A 19,609-nucleotide genomic window follows, 5' to 3' on the forward strand; every position below is an offset into this window, starting at 1 on the left:
AGTATCGACTAACCTATGTGCAAGTGCCATTAACATAGAACCTTTCCCCTCTTTGGCCATCAAAATTCTCATTTGAATATTTGCTACTACCATCAAGATTTACACCGACAGCCACTTTGCTCAAGCTTGCACCTTGAGTTTTGGAGTGATCACCATGCCCTCTTACTCATCGGGGCTTGGCCCTTACATCAACGGTCGGGTATAGGTCATACGCTTAAGTGCCATCCATTTTTAGGGCTAGTTGATTCAGTAGTGAGTTGTTACACACTCCTTAATGGATTTTCACTTCCATAACCATCGTCTTACTATCTTAATTGACCAACACCTTTGTGGTTCTAGGTAACATACAGTTAGGCACCATAACCTAACTTTCGATTCATCCTGCATCGTCATTTTTGCATACCAAAAATAGCACATTTAGAGCTCTTAATTCTATGGCATGGCTCAACGAAGTAGCCATGTCATCCTATATACTTAAAGTTTGAGAATAGGTTAAGGGTGTTGCGCCCCCGATGCCTTTAGCCCATATAATGCTCTAGGATTCACTAATCGAATCAATCACATTGTCCACTGACTTGCTTGACTCCAAAGTTTACCAACCCACTTGATACTTAGGGCCCACTAACCTATTTAGACTTAAGGCCATCCTATTGGCTGAAATCTACTCAGAAAGTTTTGCAATCTTAATGGCTTAATTCTACCTTGCTCAAACTCATCCAGTCCACTGACCAAATCCACTCGAATGCCAATACTATTAGCTTACTCTACTCAGTTAGTCTTTTGACCCACACAACTCAAGGACTTGTCAACTAGCCAATTCCTGCTTGCTTGCTTCATTAAATTGCACACTATCATGGTCTACTGACCACCACATCTCATAAGGCTTCTTTCTCAGCCAACATAAGTGTAGTCCACTGACCTGCATAATCTCATGATCTTTTTATCGCTAGAACTCACGGTCTGCTAACCAACACAAACTCAAGGCTTTAATGTTTAGCCAATTCAAACTCATCTACTTTTGTAAAAAGATTCCATGCTTCGACCCCACATACTCAACTCATACCCTTGCTAAGGCACTTGCACCACATAATAAGTGCACACATTAGTAATTGATCTCAATAAGCTCAACTCGAGTTCTTTGGGACAAGCTTTACACAGTATCATTTCATGGTGTATGGCCCTTTTACGTCATGGTCTCTACATAATTTTTCCCACCGTAAGGGCATCACATGCCTGTATGCATCAACACCTTTTGCTAGGTGAGGCTAGACTCCTATACCCTTTTAGTTGGCATCCAAAAGTCAACTTGAAGGCCTTCCACCTAGGCTAATTTTTACCATGTATCACCTTGATGGCTCATTCTCAAGCCCACATTGCCACTATATTGCTTTCCAGTCTTTATAGTTCTTTTTGAGGTTAGCATTGCCTTAATTTCTCAATATCCTGCCCATATGTGGGGCCATGTTAGTCCCACTATTGAGCCAAACTAGGCTTTGATACCATGTGTCATGGGCCACACATTTTTTAGACCAAAACCATGCATCCGTGTGGTACCAACGCTAATCTTAATTGAGGTTGGCCTTTCTTGAGTCCATTTCTCCATGGACAGGTCATTTTTTATCCCCTAAGCTGTATACTAATGAGCCATTCTTGGCTCAAACCCCATAGGGTCATGCGTAACATTCTCAAACTTGGTAGGGAGGAACCCAACTCCCATCATCATAATTAACCCATAATTTTTAGGGTGGCCTTGAGCATTTATCTCTGCCCACTGGCATCAAGGTCTCGATCACCGACCCGCTTAGCTAATAAGGGTGCACAACCCTAGTTCTCACGATATTATCTCATTTTGGCATGGTGAGAATCCAACACCATGCTTGCTTAGATCATTTGCAAGCTCTCATGCCTAAAACCTAAAGGCATAACACAAATGCTAGTCCATAGCTAGCTTAAAGCCACATTAGGCTCGTCTCTTCCCATGAAACTCATAAGCCTTTTTCCTTATTCTGGGCTAACAGCATGTATGATGGACAGCTTACATCTTACCTGTCCCACCTTGTGGAACTCAAGTGTGCTACCTCAACCATAGCACACCTATACTGAATTACCATAAGGGTCTAACAGTGTACCTACCTACTAGCCTGTTCATCATTTAGGTTTAATGGTACCCCTCCTACACAAACACCATTTCGTGATCCTTGGTTACTTATCGATTTGGCTCAAAAAGGAGAAACCAAAAGGCATAGCGAATGCTAGTGTCTAACCTCTTGGTTTTACAAAATGGTGCGATATAAGGCCCATTAACCCCGACTGCCCTAGGTTTACCATGACCCAAGGAGACATCGTGCCACACTCATGATCTAATAATGCCCACCCACCTAGAGACTACATGTTCCTAGGAGTAGCTCACTACAAACTAGCAAGGCCCTACTCACTTGCTAGCCAAAAGGGTAATGGAAAGCTGACACCAGTCGTCCCCCTATAAAAAATGTAAAAGATTTTCTAGCCATCCTACCGAAAATAATAAGACTATCATAAACGGGGACACTTTACTCCTTAGCAATCTTAAAGCCTTTCTTTAGCCAACTCAAGGCATAGTGATCTTTATCTTGGTCACCATGATTCTCATATTCTTCTCGTTGCTCTACCAACTCACTCGAGGGTGTATGAATATGGCTTGACCGATAGTAGTTGACTGGCTACTAGGCTTAGAGCACCCACACACTAGCCTTACACTAGCTTACACTTGTCTGTCCATCTTGGGACTAGGGCACATACTACCCACACACTCTATCAGCATATGTTCCTTAGCATATACTACCCGTGCATAGCTCTAAGACCACTATCCTGACTATAAAACCTTGACCACTGCTCAGCTCAAGGTTAGTCATGGCAGAACCAAGGCACACCAAGGCTTGACCATGACATTGGGCTCAGGCATGTGATGGTGCCACATTTTTTTGCCTAAGGCACCATCATTGGAATATCACTAGAGAACTTGACTGGATGAATTTGGGGTTTTAGCGATTGGGGGAAGTGGCTGGGGGGTTTGCACACATGATGTGCGATGGATGCTAGTCCTTGGCCTATAAATTAGCCCCCTATCCCTTAAGGAACCTTAATAACTCACACCCCCTTAAAGAGTATAAAAGCTATAATAGGTTTGTAGCCAGTAGCCAGTAGCCATTCAAGTGTTTGAAATGAGTATGTTTTTTTCAAATGGGCATAAAATCCTTTACGCTTTAATTTTTTAGTTGAATTTTTTTATGGATGCCAACAAAAATACAAGGATCATGTATAGCAAATTGGGGTCAAAACTCCTAAAAAAGTTTTAAAAAATCCTAAACTGTGAAAAATTCTAAAAATCATGAAAAATAGAAAACAAATCATCTTGCCATGAAACTTCACATGAAGGCTTAGGGGACAGTTATATGAATTTACAAGTCATAAAAATGGTATTGGCATAGTAAAAATATGAAGATGTACCTAAATCCACTTACTGCCCGGTTGTGATGCACAGCTTAGCATGTGTTAATGGTGTTTAAAGAAACTACCCGTACCATGGGCCAGCATGTACCAATGGTTAACAAAGCATATGCCAGACCAAAGGCCAACATGTATCGATGTTGGTCAAGGCATGCAAATGTGTCATAGTTTACAAGTTGGTCCAGGCCTAGTGGTTCTCTTCAAGTTGATGAGCAGTTCTAATTCTAGTAGGATAGAGTCGAGGCATGTGCAAGTGTCACGATCTGTATGCTAGTCCAAGCCCAGAAGTTCTATTCGAGTCAAAGAATAGTTCCAGTTCTAATGGGAAAAAGTTTGACAACCAAGGGGACCAAGCTTTGAGGCGTATTAGACACCCAGGTCATAAGGAACTAGCCCAAATAGTGGTATGGGCAATGTTCAAGACTCAAAGGACTCAAACCCAGAGTTTAGGTTTAGTAAAATTGAACCAAGCTCAAATTTAGGCACTGGTGAGCGTTATATTAATTTATAGGCATAAAAATGCATTAGCATGATAGAAATATGAATATGTGCTCAATCCCACTTACTGTTCATTTGTGGTGTACAGCCTAAGCCCAAAATACTTGTGTTTGGTGTGTGACCCAACATGCACCGATGGTGTTTGAAGGAATTGTCTGCACAAAAGGCTAGCATGTGTTGTTGGTGGTTAAAGCAAGTCTAAGACAAAGGGCCAACATATCCTGATGGTAATTAAGGCATGTGCTCGTGTCATGTTATACAAATAGGTCTAGGCCTAGGGGTTTTTTTTTAGTCAAGTAGTAGTTCTAGTTCTTGTGGGATAGAGTTTAACAGCCAAAAGAATTAGGCCTTAAGGTGTGCTAGAGGTCTAAGTCATGGGGAACAAGCCTAAAATAGTGGTATAAGTAGTGATCAAAACTCTAATGACTCAGGCATGGTGTTCAAGCTTAGTAGAATTTAGCCAGGCAATGTAGGCATTGGTGAGCATTATATGAATTTACAAGCCATAAAAATGGCATTGGCATAATAAAAATATGAAGATGTGCCTAAACCTACCTACGGCCCAGTCATAGTATGCATGATGCACTACCCAGGCCTAGGATACCCATGCTTAGTGCGTGGCCTAGCATATGTCGATGGTGTTCAAGGGAACTACCTATACAAAAGGCTAACATGTGCTGATGGTGGTTGAAGCATGTGCTAAGCCCAAAGTCCAACATGTCCAGATAGCGGTTGAAGCATGCATATGTGTCATAGTTCACAAGCTAGTCTAGGCCCAAAGGTTCTCTTCGAGTTAAGAAATAGTTCTAGTTCTAGCCAAACAAAGTCAACAGCCAATAGGACTAAGCCTTGAGGCATATTAGACATCTAAGTCATGTGGAACTAGCCTATAATAGTGGTATGGGTAGTGATCAAGACTTTAGTAACATAGGCGTGGTGTTCAAGTTTGGAAAAATTAAGCTAGGCCCAGGTGTAGGTGCTGGTGAGCATTATATGAGTTTATAAGCCATAAAAATGGCATTGGCACAACAAAAATATGAAAATGTGCCTAAACCCACCTACTACGTGATTATGGTGCACATAGTGTGTAGCCCAGGTTGAGGATATCTGGACTTGGTGCGCAGTTGAGCCATGTGCATGTGTCATAGTCTGCAAGCTGCTCCAAGCCCAAAGGTTTTTTTTAAGTCAAGAAGTAGTTCCGATTCTAATGGGACAGGGTCTAACAACCAATAGGACCAAGCTTTGAGGTATACAAAAGGCCTAGGTCATGGAAAATTAGCCCGAAACAATGGTATTGGCAATGATCAAGACTCCAGAGGCTTAGGCACGGTGTTTAAGTTTGGCAAAATTGAGTCTAGCCTAGGTACGAGTGTAGGTGAGCGCTTATATTAATTTACGAGCCATAAAAATGGCATTGGCATTGCAAAAATATGAAGATGTGTCTAAACTCGCCTACTACCTAGTCTGCTACACATTGTGCATAACTTGAGCCCAAGATACCCACGCGTGGTTCACAACTCAACTTGTGCTGATGGTGTTCAAGGGAATTGCTTGCACAAAGAACTAGCGTGTGCCGAGACCAAGGGCCAACATGTCTCGATAGTGGTCGAGGCATGTACATGTATCATAGTTCTCATGCTAGTCTAAACCTAGATATTCTCTTCGAGTCATGAAGCAATTCCAGTTCTAGTGGGATAGGGTTTGACTATGGAGAGGACCAGGCTTTAAAGCCTATTGGAGGCCCAAATTGTGAGGAACTAGCCCAAAATAATGGTGTAGGTAGTGATTAAGACTTCAAAGGCTCAGGCACGATGTTTAGGTTTGACATAATTGAGCTAGCCCCAGGTGGCATTAGTGAGCGCTTATATGAATTTACAAGCCATAAAAATGGCATTGGCATGGCAAAAATATAAAGATATGGTTGTATCCACCTACTGTTTGGTTGTGGTGCACATAGTATATAGCTCAGGCCTAGGATATCTGTAAGTAGTGTGTGGCCTAGCATGTATCGATGGGTTCAAAGGAACTATGTGCACAATAGGCAAGCATATGTCTATGGTGGTTAAAACATGTGCGAGACCAAGGGCCAACATGTCCTGATGGTGGTCAATGTGCATGTGTCATAATCTGCAAGTTGGTCTAGGCCTAAAAGTTCTCTCCAAGTCGAAGAGTAGTTTTATCTCTAGCGACTAACAGCCAGGGGGACCAAGCCTTAAGGTATACTAAAGGCCCAAGTCACACGAAACTAGCCTAAAACTATGGTACGGGCAATGATCAAGACTCTAAAAACTCAAGCATGGTGTTTAGGTTTGACAGAGTTGAGCTAAACTTAGGTGCAAGTGCTGTGAGCAATACGTGAGCACACAGTCAGACCCAAGTGTAGGCACTAATGATTAAGGTATGAGTGCACGGTTAGACCCAGGTGTAGGCATGCCTAATCATAATTCGGGGAGGATCAAATTTATGGGCTTCTAAAAGGCTTGGACTACAGCATAATTTTTGACAAGCTAGAATTATGCTAAGCACTTGAGTTTTGTATGCTAACTTAGGTAGGCAGAGTCAATTCCCTATGCAAGCTTACATGGAGTTTGGCTTGAGACCAGAGCCCATGACACATGCACCGATCATCATTTGGTGCTAATGGCAATCAAAGGGTAGATAATGACTTGGGTGGAAGGGTCACAGTACACATGCTACACCAAGTGTTAACATCTATCAAAGAGATATTTAAAGTAACAACCTATACCAAGTGCCAACATTTGGCGGTGGTGTCCAAGGCAACATCTCACACCAAGGGGCAAGCATCTGCTGATGGTGTCCGAGGTAACAATAGGTCAACATCTATCAATGGTGTATGATGCAAATGCCCACACTAACCAAGGGCCATATGATGTTGATAGCATTTGAGGCAACAGCCTACACCAAAGGCCAAAATGTGTCAATGAGGTTCAAGGTAAGTGCCCATACCAAGGGCGAGCCAATCCTTGCAACAAATGCCAAGGGCATTTGGTTATCATTACGTTAGATGCTTAAGGGAGGGATGTCATTACTGGACCAAATTGGTTGCAATAAAAAACACCATTCATTCCCTACCTCAAGGGGTACGGTCTAAAAAAAAAAAGTGAAAGGACTTTGGTAGATGTGGGGTATGAAAAAGATGAATAGAAGCAACAAAGGGTTGAATTTCAGTGGATCGTGGTAGCAAGGCCACTTTACCAATTACAATTCCCCATCACATATTTAAGTCATCCATAAAGGATTCCAACTATCACTCAGTGGGAATTAAGCTCCAAGTAGGCCCATGATGCTTGTCTGTCGTAGGTGCTACACCTATAACATGTGCCCTTAGGGGTCATGGGACCCTATTGTAGGTTGACAATCGAGTGATGAGAGCGTGCGTTGGTTCTAGCCTAAATTCTTACTTAAAGGCATTTAGTCAGCATACAATAGCTTTGCGCCATTAGCATTTCAACCAAGCGCGATGACCAATTATGTGAGTCGACGGTTCCTCTCGTACTAGGTTGAATTACTATTGCGATACTACCATCAATAGGGTAAAACTAACTTATCTCACATTAGTCTAAACCTAGCTCACATTCCCTATTGGTGGGTGAACAATCCAACGTTTGGTGAATTCTACTTCATAATGATAGGAAAAGCCAACATTGAAGGATCAAAAAGCAATGTTGATATGAATGATTGGTTGCCACAAGCCAGTTATCCTTATGGTAACTTTTCTAACACCTCTAGCTTCAAATTTTAAAGGTCTAAAGGATCGATGGGCCATACTTTCATAGTTTGTATTCATACTAGGAATCAAAATCAAACAAGCTTTTACCCTTTTGTTCCACACGAGATTTCTATTCTTCTTAAGCTCATCTTAAGACACTTGTGTTATTTTTTTACATATATGCCGTCCCAGCCAAACTCCTCTCCTAACAATGTTTTCCACCTAGATCAACTAATCAAAGCTGGCCTTGGGCTAAAAGAAAGTCCGTACCCCACCTTCGATTCATAGAATATGTAAAATAATGTTAAAAGTAGTGGTATTTCAATGTTGCCCGAGGGCTCCCACTTATCCTAAACCTTTCAAGTTGTTTCACAAAGTTAGACTAAGTGAAGCTCAATAGGGTCTTTTTTCCCTACTGATTCTACCAAGCTAATTCCCTTAGTTGTGGTTTCATTGGATAGTAAATAGGGACAGTGGGAATCTCATTAATCCATTTATACACATCACTAAATAGATGACAAGGCATTTGGCTACCTTAAGAAAGTCATAGTTACTCCCGCCATTTTCTCATACTTGGTTGAATTTCTTCACTTTGACATTCAAAGCACTAGGTAGAAATCACATTGCATGAGCATCGATAAAGACCATCACAATGCTTTATTTTAATTAAATAGTTAGATTCCTCTTGTCAGTACCAGTTTTGAGTTGACTATTTATCACTTGGGGAAGGCCATCGAGGGAGTTGTTCCTAGTCCTTCTCTTGGCTAGCTTGCAACGACCCATTGTTGCTGTGGGAGTAGATTGAGCAAATGCACTAGTAACCAATGAGTTCAGGACTAGGACCCCTATGCCCAGCCTTCAGAGCCAATCCCATTTCCCTAGGTTATGGATCCATTTTGCCAACTTCTCTTGCCTACATTATCTGATCGACTAGAGGCTATTCATTTTGGAGACTCTGATATGGTTGTGACTATGATCGGGTGTGGAAAGCACTCAATCCTTCAAATTTTCAAGGGCTATTAGGGGTGCACTAAACACCATTAGACATGCAATGCTCTTCTAGATGCTGGACCCTACCTCTAGCTAAACCATTTCTAGGGTGGGCAAGCCATTAAATAGAATAGCTAACTCATCTCGAGGCCCTCACCTATATCTCTAAACTCCCTAATGTTGCTGTTAACCATCACATCCCAGTTCAAAAATTTTAACTCGATTCCTTTCCAAAACTCACGCTAAACATGCTATCAATAGGTTTTCTCTATCTCTTAGGACTGACTAACCTTTATGTAAGTGCCATTCTCATGAAACCTTTCCACTTTTTAGCCTTCAAAGTTTTCATTTGAATATTTGCTACTACCACCAAGATTTACATCGATAGTCGCTCTACCTAGGCTCACACCTTAGATTTTATGGTGACTACTATACCTTCCTACTTATTGGGGTTTGGCCCTTGCCCCAATGGCTAGGTATAGGTCACACACTTCAGTGCCATCCATTTTTAGGGCTACTTAATCTGGCAAGTGAGTTGTTACTCACTCCTTAGTAGATTTTGACTTCCATGACCACCATCTTGCTATCTTAATCGACCAACACCCTTTATAGGTTCTAGGTTAGCATGTAGTTAGGCACTATAATCCTGTTTCTGGTTCATATGACATCGCTAGTTTTGCTTACCAAAAATGGCTAACTTGGAGCTCTTGATTCCATGGCACAACTTAATGAAGTAGTCATACCATCTTACCTACTTAAAATTTGAGAATAGGTCGAGGGTGTTGCACCCTTGATACCTTAATCATTAGGTTTGTTAGATAGAACTCACTAAAGGCTCTAGTTATCCTGAGGGAAACTTTAGATGGAACCAACTACTAGACGGTTTGATTAGTCTTTCATCCCTATATCCAAGTTAGATGAATGATTTGCACATTAGTATCACTATGGGCCTCCACTAGAGTTTTCTTTGGCTTTGTTGCACTCAGTCATAGTTCACCATCTTTTGGGTCCTAACAGGCATGCTCACATTTGAACCTTTCTCAGAAGATCAAGGTCGATCGACAATGCACTTGAAAGGGATCCCACCAATCTAATTTCTTACACCTTATGGGTTTTCTAGCCCGTTGACTCGTACACATGTCATACTCATTGGCCTGTGTTTCAAGATAAGACAGATAGGGAGCCTACAGGTCGATATCAGGAGCATGCCAATGCCAAGACAAGTCGAGATGGTACATGTTGAATTCCATAATCGTGGCAATGACATCTACGTGGGCATATCAAAAGTTTAGGCTTAGGCCATCGTAGCAACCAAAATTGATCTAAGCCCTGAGCTAATCAATGGACCCACTATCATTTTCCACATCCAACCTGGGTGTATTGCTGGCCCCCATCTATTTCCCTCATGACAATTTCAAGCACTCTTGACTAGTTTTTCAAAGTCTTTTTCATTTTTCCATTACAGTACTTGTTCACTAACTATCTCTTGCTTGTATTAATCCTTGGATGGAATTTACTGCCCATTTAGGGTTATATTCCCAAACAACTTGACTCATAGATAGCACTTTATGATGTGATAATGTCTAGGTACAATGATGCTCTCACCCTATTTGGGGTTCATTTCTCGAGGACTTGGCCTAGTTCGCTATCGAAGACTTCTTCGAACTATAATTTAGACATCAAGGGTGCCCAATTCTCTAGCTGGGCTCTTCTTGATTCGTATGCATTACTAGGGGAATCCTAATAAGTTTTTTTTCCTTTAATTATTGATATGTTTGAACTCAATGGGTGATCCCATTTAACTTAGGGTTGTGATGCAAGCATTGACCAAGTGATGTAGAGGGTCTAATGGGGTTTGGATGGACAACGAGCGTGCGTCACTGGAGATGAGGCATGTCGGGAGCCTTATCACTGACAATCACTACTCTATCATTGCCATGGACTCACTTTTTGACTAACCAGGACTAATAAGATAACGAAAGGTCATCTTCCACCCTTTTACCTGGAGCTTGATAGGTGGAGGGTTGGAGGGGGCGACGATACATGACACCCAGGTAGGTGTGCCCTTGGCCTAATGGCCTTGGGTGTAATTTGTGTTCAAAGGCTTGATGGTTCATAAGATTCTACAATTCACACCAAGTATCACATTTTGCTATATTCTTCATCAATGCAAAGCTGAGATATCCATTGCTGAGAGTTGTTTTATTTTTTCAGAAAAAAAGACATGATGCTACCTATGCACGCATTGCAAATGGGATAGCGACAGCACGCGTGCTCTTTTTCATTTTGGTTCCTTAATGCAATTCATGTTAGGGGTTCATTATTCAGCTATAGGTGATGATTCCAAGCATTTCTTCTCCAAAGATCAAGGCTGATCGATAGTGCACCCTCAAAGGACCTCGCCAATTAGCTTTCTTATGCCTTATGAGTTTCTTAGCCCGTTGAGTTGCCATAGTGCTACCCACACATGTATCGTGAATAGGATAGTGATAGCACATGTGTACTTTTTTAATCTAGCTCTTTAGTGTGATTTACGCCAAACGATCATTATTCGGTTAGAGGTGATGATGCCAATCATTTCATTTACTAGGAAGGCATAACGAAGTGACTGTTGTGCATGTCGAGGGTTGGAAAGGGCTCAAGGCATGGAGGCACCCTTGCCTTCTTATTGTTTCAAGGAAATGACCCACTAGGCCACACCACAACCACTTGGCATAAGAAAAAAACAAGCAAGGGCCACAAGACTGCCCATGCCATCCAATAGGCAATAATGGCACGACACCACTAATGCTTGGTTTGGTCGAGATTGCACATGCACACTCTGCTGTCACTAACCCAAGGTGATATTGCCTAATTCAATGACTTGTTCCTTAGGTCTTGGTAGCATTGGCTACATGCACGAGCTTGGCCAGGGTAAAGCATTTTTTAGGTTAATGAGAAAGGACCCCGAGACAACCAAATACCAAAGAGACTTGGCCAGACTAAGCTCGCGATCATAGTTTCTGCTTGCACTGCCCTAAGAGCTATTACCTAATTAAGGGACTTAGTCTTAGGGTATGGGGCAGCATCAGCTGCAAGCACAGGCTTGAGCTTGACCTTTTTTGAGTGCACACCAACTGGTAAAGGCCATAGGCTCTTGTAGGTCACTGGAGCATCTAGTCTTTGGACAACATGACCTGAAGGCATGCACAACTTAGATTTTACCCCAGGGACATTGGCATGGATGTACGTAATGAGAGGCCCATCATGCACACCTATTCCCCTATGGGAGGAAAAGAAAGCGCCTGAATAGCCATCCCCTAAAGAGCATAAAAAATTTTACAAATATGCTAGAGTAGACATTAAAAGTGTCTAAAATAGGGACACTTTTTTCAAATGGTATGTCCTGCACCAAGGGTCTGTAGGTGCCAATGGTGATCAAGACATGTGCCCATACCAAGGTCCAGCATCTACCGATGGTGTTTAAGGGAACTACTTTCATAAAAGGCCATCTTTTTCCAATGCTAATCGAGGCATGTTCCCACACCAAAGGCCAACATGTGCTGATGGTAGTCAAGGTGAATGCCCATACTAAAGGCTAGCTTGTGTCGATGATGGTCAAGACAAGTGTCTGTACTATAGGCCAGCTCATGCTAATGATAGTCTATGCCTGCACCATGCACTAAGATGTGCTGATGATGGTCAAGGCCTTGGTCAAAGTTTGATTTTAGGCCATAGTGCACACGTTAGGCTTAGGTATGTGCGGGTGCTACCTTTTTTCACCTAGGGCATCATTGTTGGAGCATCATTGGAGAACCTAACTAGCAACATTGGGGTTTCAATGATTAAGGGAGGGGTCCAGGGGGTTTACACACATAATGTGTGATAGGTGTTAGTCCTTAGCCCGTATACGAGCCCCTTATCCCCTAAGCAACCTCGACAACTCACACCCATTTAAAAATCATAAGAGCTTTTATAGGTTTGTAGCCAGTAGCCATTCAAGTGTCTGAAATAGGGATTTTTTTTTAAATGGCCACAAAATCATCTATACTTTGATTTTTTAACTGAATTTTTTTGTAAATGCTAATAAAAATACAAGGATCATATATACCAAATTTACGATCAAAACTCTTAAAAATTTTTAAAAAATCTCAAACCATAAAAAAATCTAAAAATCATAAAAAATAAAAAATGAGTCATCTTATTATAAAACTTCACATGAAGGCTTAGGGGACCGTTATATGAATTTTCAAGCCATAAAAATTGCATTAGCATGGTAGAAATATGTACATGTGCTTGAACCCACTTGCTGCCCAGTCGTGGTGCACATGCTGTATAGTTTAGGCTCAAAATATCCTTACATGATGCAAGCCCAACATGTACCGATGGTATTTGAAGAAACTACCTGCACAAAAGGCCAGCATGTGTTGACATCGAGGGCTAATATATCTCAATGATGGTTAAGGCATGTGCATGTGTCACGGTCCATATGCAAGTCTAAGCCCAAAGGTTCTCTTTGAGTTGAAAAGCAATTTTAGTTTTATGGGGACAGGTCCAATAGCTAAGAGGACTAGGCCTTGAGGTTTATTGGAGACTTAGGTCATGGAAACTAGCCTAGAACAATGGTATTGGCAGTGATCAAGACTCAAGAGGCTCAGGCATGGTGTTTAAGTTTGACAAAAATAAGCCAACCTTACGTGCAGGCGTTGGTGAGCACTTATATGAATTTACAAGCCATAAAAATGGCATTGGCACGACAAAAATATGAAAATATGCCTAAACCCGCCTACTATCCTGTCGTGGCGCACATGGTGCATAGCTTGGGCTTAGAATACCCTCGCATGGTGCACAACCTAGCATGTGCCAATGGTGTTTGAGGGAACTACTTGCATAAAATGCCAACATGTACCGATGGTGGTCAAAGCATCTGCCGAGAGCAAGGAACAACATGTCTTAATGATGGCCAAGGCATGTGCATATGTCACAGTTTGCATGTTGGTCTAGGTCTAGAGGTTCTTTTTTAGTCAAAAAATAGTTTTGATTTTAGAGGGATAGGGTCTGACAGCCAAAGAGACCATACGTTAAGGCCTACTGGAGGCTCAGGTCATAAGGAACTAGTCTAGAACAGTGGTATTGGTAGTGATCAAGACTTTAAAGGCTTAGGCACAGTGTTCTAATTTGGCATAATTGAGCTAGCCTCATGTACGGGTGCTGAAAAGTGCTTATGAATTTACAAGCCATAAATTTTGGCATTGGATGACAGAAATATGAATATGTGCCTGAACTCACCTATTGTATAGTTGTAGTATGCATGGTGCTCAGCCTGAGCCTAGGATACCCTTACGTGGTGCACAACCTAGTATATGCCAATGGTGTTCGAAGAGAACTTCCCATACAAAGGGCCAACATTACCGAGACCAAGGGTCAACATTTCTCAATAGCGGTCAAGACAAGTGCATATGTCATAGTCGCATGTTAGTCTAACCTAAGAGTTCTTTTTGAGTTGAAGAGCAGTTTCGATTTTACAAGGATAAGGTCTGACAGCAAGGAGAATAGGACTTGAGGCCTACTAGAGGCCCAAGTCACAGGCAACTAGCTTAGAATAGTGGTATTGGTAGTGATCAAGACTCAAAAGGCTTATACACTATGTTTAAGTTTGATAAAATTGAGCCAGCCCTAGGTGCAAGTGCTGGTGAACGCTTATATGAATTTACAAGCTATAAAAATAGCATTGGCACATTAGAAATATAAAGATTTATCTGAACCCACCTACTGCCTGATTATGGTGTGCATGGTGCACAGCCCGAGCCCAAGATACCTTTACATAATGTGCGACCTAGAATGTACTGATGGTGTTCAAAAGAACTACCTGCACAACAGGCCAATATGTGTCGATGCTAGTCAAAGCATGTGTCGAGACCAAGAGCCAACATATCCCAATAGTGGTTAAAATATGTGCTTGTGTCATGGTCTACATGCTAGTCTAGGCCTAAGGGTTTTCTTTGAGTCAAGGAGCAGTTTCAATTCTATAAGGATAGGGTTCGACAGCCAAGGGCACTAGGCCTTAAGACCTACTGGAGGCTCAGATCATGAGAAACTAGCCCAAAACAATGGTATGGATAGTGATCAAGTCTCTAGAGGCTTAGGCACAGAGGTTAGGTTTGACATAATTACGTCAGGCCCAGGTACGGGCGTTAGTGAGCGCTTATATGAATTTACAAGCCATAAAAATACCACTGGCATGGCAAAAACATGAAAATGTGCCTTAACCAACCTATTACTTAGTTATGGTGTGCAAGGTGTGTATTCCAAGCCCAGGGTACCTCACGTAGTGCACGACCTAGCATGTACCGATGGTAGTCAAAGCATGTGCTGAAACTGAGGGCCAACATGCCCCAATAGTGTTCAAGGCATGTGTATATATCATGGTTTGCAAGCTAGTCTAGGCTCAGAGGTTCTCTTTAAGTCAAGGAACAGTTCTAATTCTAGCGAGACAAGGTCTGATAGCAGGGGGATTAGGCTTTGAGGCCTATTGTAGGTCCAGGTTGCAAGATACTAGCCAAAAATAGTGGTACATACAGTGATCAAGACTCTAGAAGCTCAGGCATGGTGTTTAGGTTTGGTAAAATTAAGCCTGGCCTAAGTGCAAGCACTAGTGAGCAATACATAGGCACATGGTCAGACGTAGGTGTGAACACGTCTGAACACAATCCTAGGAGGTTCAAATTTATGGGCTTTTAAAAGGCCCATTACTATAGCACAATTTTTGACAAGTTAAAATTAAGATGAGCACTTGAGTTTTATAAGCTGATCTAGGCACACAGAGTTAATTCCATGTCCAAGGCCATACAAAGTTTGGATTAAAAACCAAAGCCAATGACACATGCACCAACCATCATTTCATGCCAATGGCGATTGAAGGGTAAAAAAGTGCCTTGGGTGAGAGGGTTATGGTATACATGTCACACCAAGTGTCAACATCTACCAAAGAGGTGTCTGGGGCAACAACCTGTACCAAGGGCCCACTTATGCTAACAATGGTCAATACAAGTGCTTGCTCAAACATTACTAGCATCTGACAATGGTGTCTGAGGCAACATCCTACACAAAAGGGTTAGCATCTACTGATAGTGTCTAAGGTTAGAATAGGCTAGCATATGCTAACAATGTCGGATGCTATTACCCACATAGCAATTGAGGGCCCGATGCAGGCATTCGAGGTAACAACCCACACTAGGGGCCAACATATGCCAATGAAAATCAAGGCAAGTGCTTGCACCAAAGGCAAGCATATCCTTATAACAAATGCTGAGGGCCTTTGGCTACCATTTACTTGGATACCTGAGTGAGGGATGTCATCGCTCAAATGAATCAATTGTAATAAGGAACACCATTCATCCATAACCCTAAAAGAGTGCATTAAAAAAGAATAAAGTAAGAGAGCTTAAATAAGTGTAGGGGTGAAAGACAAATCAAAGTGACAAAGAGTTAAAGCTTAGTGGATCATGGTAGTAAGGCCACTCTGTCACTTACAATACCTCATCATGTATTTAAATCATTTGCAAAAGATTTTACTAACTGCTCGATGGGAATTGAGCTCTAAAGAGGCCCACATGGCTTGTCTGTCATGAGGGTTGCCCCTACGACAAATGCCATTAAGGGTCAAGGGCCCTTACTACAGATAGGCAATCGGGAGGTGGGCTTGTGCATCACTTCTAGCCTGGATTCTGACTTAGAGGCATTTAGTCATAATCCAGCACATGATAGCTTTGCACCACTAGCTTTTCAACCAAATACAATGACCAATTGTTTGAATCAATGGTTCCTCTCATACTATGTTGAATTACTATTACGATGCTACATCAGTGGGGTAAAACTAACCTATCTCACAATGATCTAAACCCAGCTTATGTTCCCTATTAATTGGTAAACAATCCAACACTTAGTGAATTTTGTTTCATAATGATAGGGAAAGCTAACATCAAAGGATCAAAAAGTAATGTCGCTATGAACGCTTGGCTACCACAAGCTAGTTATCCATATGGTAACTTTTCTGACACCTTTAGCTTCAAATTCCAAAAGTTTAAAATATCGATAGGCCACGCTTTCATGATTCATATTCATACTAGAAATCATAATCAAATGAGCTTTTACCTTTTTGTTTTACACGATATTTCTATTCTCATTAGGCTTATCTTAAGACACATATGTTATCTTTTAATAGATGTGCCACCCCAGCCAAACTCTCTATCTAATAATGTCTTTTGCCAGGATTAACTGATCGAGGTCAGCCTTAGGTAAAAAAAAAAAGGTCATGCCCTACCTTCGATTTATAGAATGAGTAAAATAACATTAAAAGTAATGGTATTTCAATTTTGCCAGAGAGCTTCCACTTATCCTACACCTTTTAAATCATTTCACAAAGTCAAACTAAAGTCAAGCTTAATAGGGTCTTTTTTCCCTACTAATTCTGCCAAGCCTGTTCCTTTGGCTGTGGTTTCACTAGGTAGTAGACAAGGACAATGGGAATCTCATTAATCCATTTATGCCCATCACTAATTAGGTGACGAGGCATTTAGTTACCTTAAGAGAGTCATAGTTACTCTCGCTATTTTACACACACCTAGTTGAATTTCTTCATTTTGACATTCAAAGCACTAGGCAAAAATCATATTCTATGAGCATTCGTAAGGACCATCAAACTACTTTATTTTAATTAAACAATTAAAATCCTTTTTTTTTTGTACTAGTTTTAAGTCAACTATTTGTTGCTCGGGGAAAGCTCTCAAAGGAATTGGTCCTAGTCTATCCCCTGACGAGCACATGATGACCCACTTTCACGGTAATGTAGCTCGACTAGTGCATCGACAGTTGATAGGTTCAAGACTAGGACCTTCATCCCAACCCTCAGAGCCAATCTTTTTCCCTAGGTTACAAATCCATTTTACTGACTTCGCTTGCTTACATTGTTTCATCGACTATAGGTTATTCACCTTTGAGACCTGATATAGTTATAAGTATGATCGGGCATGGACAGCACTTTGTCTTTTAGATTTTTAAAAACTGTTGGAGGTGCATTGGATGCCACATGATGTGTGGTGCTCTTCTGACTGCTAAACTCTACCTTTGACTAGCCATTTCTAGGGTGAGCATGTCGTTAAACAAAAAAGATAACTCTTCTCGAGGCCCCAGTCGATGTCTCTAGAGTCCCCAACATTGCCATCAGCTGTCATGTCTAGGTTCAAGAACTTTACCCCTATTGTCTTTAGAAGCTCACTCTAGATGCATTATCGAATGGGCTTCCTTTGTCTATTAGGATTGACTAACCCATGTGTAAATGTCATTCACATAGAACCTTTCCCATATTTAGCCTTCAAAGTTTTCATTTGAATATTTGCTACTATCACTAAGATCTACATCGACAGTTGCTCTATCCTAGCTTGTGCCTAGAGTTTTGCAACAATCATCATGCCTTCTTACTCATCGAGGCCTGGCCCTTGCCCCAATGACCAGGTATAGGTCACACACTTAAACACCATCCATTTTCAAGGCTAGTTAATTTGGTAGGTGAGTTGTTCCATAATCTTTAGTAGATTTCTACTTCCATGACCACTGTCTTGCTATCTTAATTGACCAACCCCCTTTGTGGGTTCTAGGTTAACATGTAATTAGGTACTATAACCCAGTTTGTGATTCATCCCTCATCATCAACTCTGCTTACCAAAATTGGCCCACTTGGAGCTTTCAATTCCATAGCAGTCACACTATCTTACCTATTTAAAGTTTGAGAATAGGTCAATGGCATTATGCCTTTAATACCTCTAATCAATGGCTTTCATTGATAGAACTTGCTAAAGGTTTTAGCAATCTTAAAGGAAACTTCACAGGGAACTAGATACTAGATAGTTCAATTAGTTTTTCACCCATATACCTAAGTCAAATGAACAATTTGCACTCAGTATCACTATAGCCCTTCACTAGGGTTTTCTTTGGCTTTGCCCCTCTCAAGTATAGTTCACCATCTTTTGGGTCATAATAGGTATGCTCACACTTGAACTCTTCTCAGAATATTAAGATGAATTGGTAGTACACTCGTGAGGGATCTCATTAATTAGCTTTCTTATGCCTTATGGGTTTCTTAGCCCATTAACTCATACACATGTTAGACTCTTTGGTTCATGTTTCAAGATAGGCAAATAAGGAACCAACAAGTTGACATTGAGAGCACACAGGTGTCGAGGCATGACAAGATGGTTCTTGTTGCATTCCACGATTATGGTGATGACAGCAGCGCAAGCATATAAAATGCCTAGGCTTAGGCTACCTCGTATTACGACCCGCATCAGTCCATACCTCGACCTAATCATCGGACTAGCTCTCACCATTCCACTGATGACCATGGTGTATCTTCAACCCTCATCTGTTTCTTTTTTTATAATTTCAAGCAATCTTTAACTCTCTTTTCAATGTCTTTTTCATCTTTCTCCTATGGTACTTGTTCATTATCAATTTCTCACCCGTATTAAGCCTTGTAAGAAATTTACTGCCCGATTGGGATTTACATTTCCAAACAACTTGACTTATAAACAGTGCCTCGTGGTGTAAGAAAATAGAGCTTTTACCCTCGCAGCACCCCTTTTCAAGGGCTTGGGCTTGATCTACGGCTGAAGACACTTCTTCATACTATAATTCGAATGTTAAGGGTGCTTGATTCTTAAGTTGGGCTCTTCCCAATTCACTCACCATTACTAGGAGAATCTTGGTAAGTTTCTTTTCCTCCCCTTATTGATATGCTTAAACTCAACAGGTAATCCTACTTAACATGAGGTCATGATGTAAAGGGTCTAATAAGATCTGGATAAACAACGAGTGCATGTCATCAGAAATGAGGCTTTACTTCTGATGGTCACGATGTTCTGGATAGCT

General features: G+C 41.4%; 2 non-coding genes and 1 pseudogene across 2 annotated transcripts; all 3 read right to left on the reverse strand.

Annotated features, from left to right (window-relative positions):
* Positions 1 to 7,141: 7,141 nt before the first annotated feature.
* On the reverse strand, positions 7,142 to 10,516 carry LOC149515676 (25S ribosomal RNA). The gene has a single exon (XR_016326381.1). It is a non-coding gene; the product is annotated as a 25S ribosomal RNA (ribosomal RNA).
* A 232-nt stretch (positions 10,517 to 10,748) lies between these two features.
* On the reverse strand, positions 10,749 to 10,903 carry LOC149515677 (5.8S ribosomal RNA). Its single transcript, XR_016326380.1, has one exon. It is a non-coding gene; the product is annotated as a 5.8S ribosomal RNA (ribosomal RNA).
* A 5,247-nt stretch (positions 10,904 to 16,150) lies between these two features.
* On the reverse strand, positions 16,151 to 19,514 carry LOC149515678 (25S ribosomal RNA; annotated as a pseudogene).
* Positions 19,515 to 19,609: the final 95 nt, after the last annotated feature.

The sequence above is a fragment of the Durio zibethinus genome, chromosome 12 (assembly GCF_047325235.1).
Source record: "Durio zibethinus cultivar Kanyao isolate XHJ-2024 chromosome 12, ASM4732523v1, whole genome shotgun sequence".
NCBI lineage: Eukaryota > Viridiplantae > Streptophyta > Magnoliopsida > Malvales > Malvaceae > Durio > Durio zibethinus.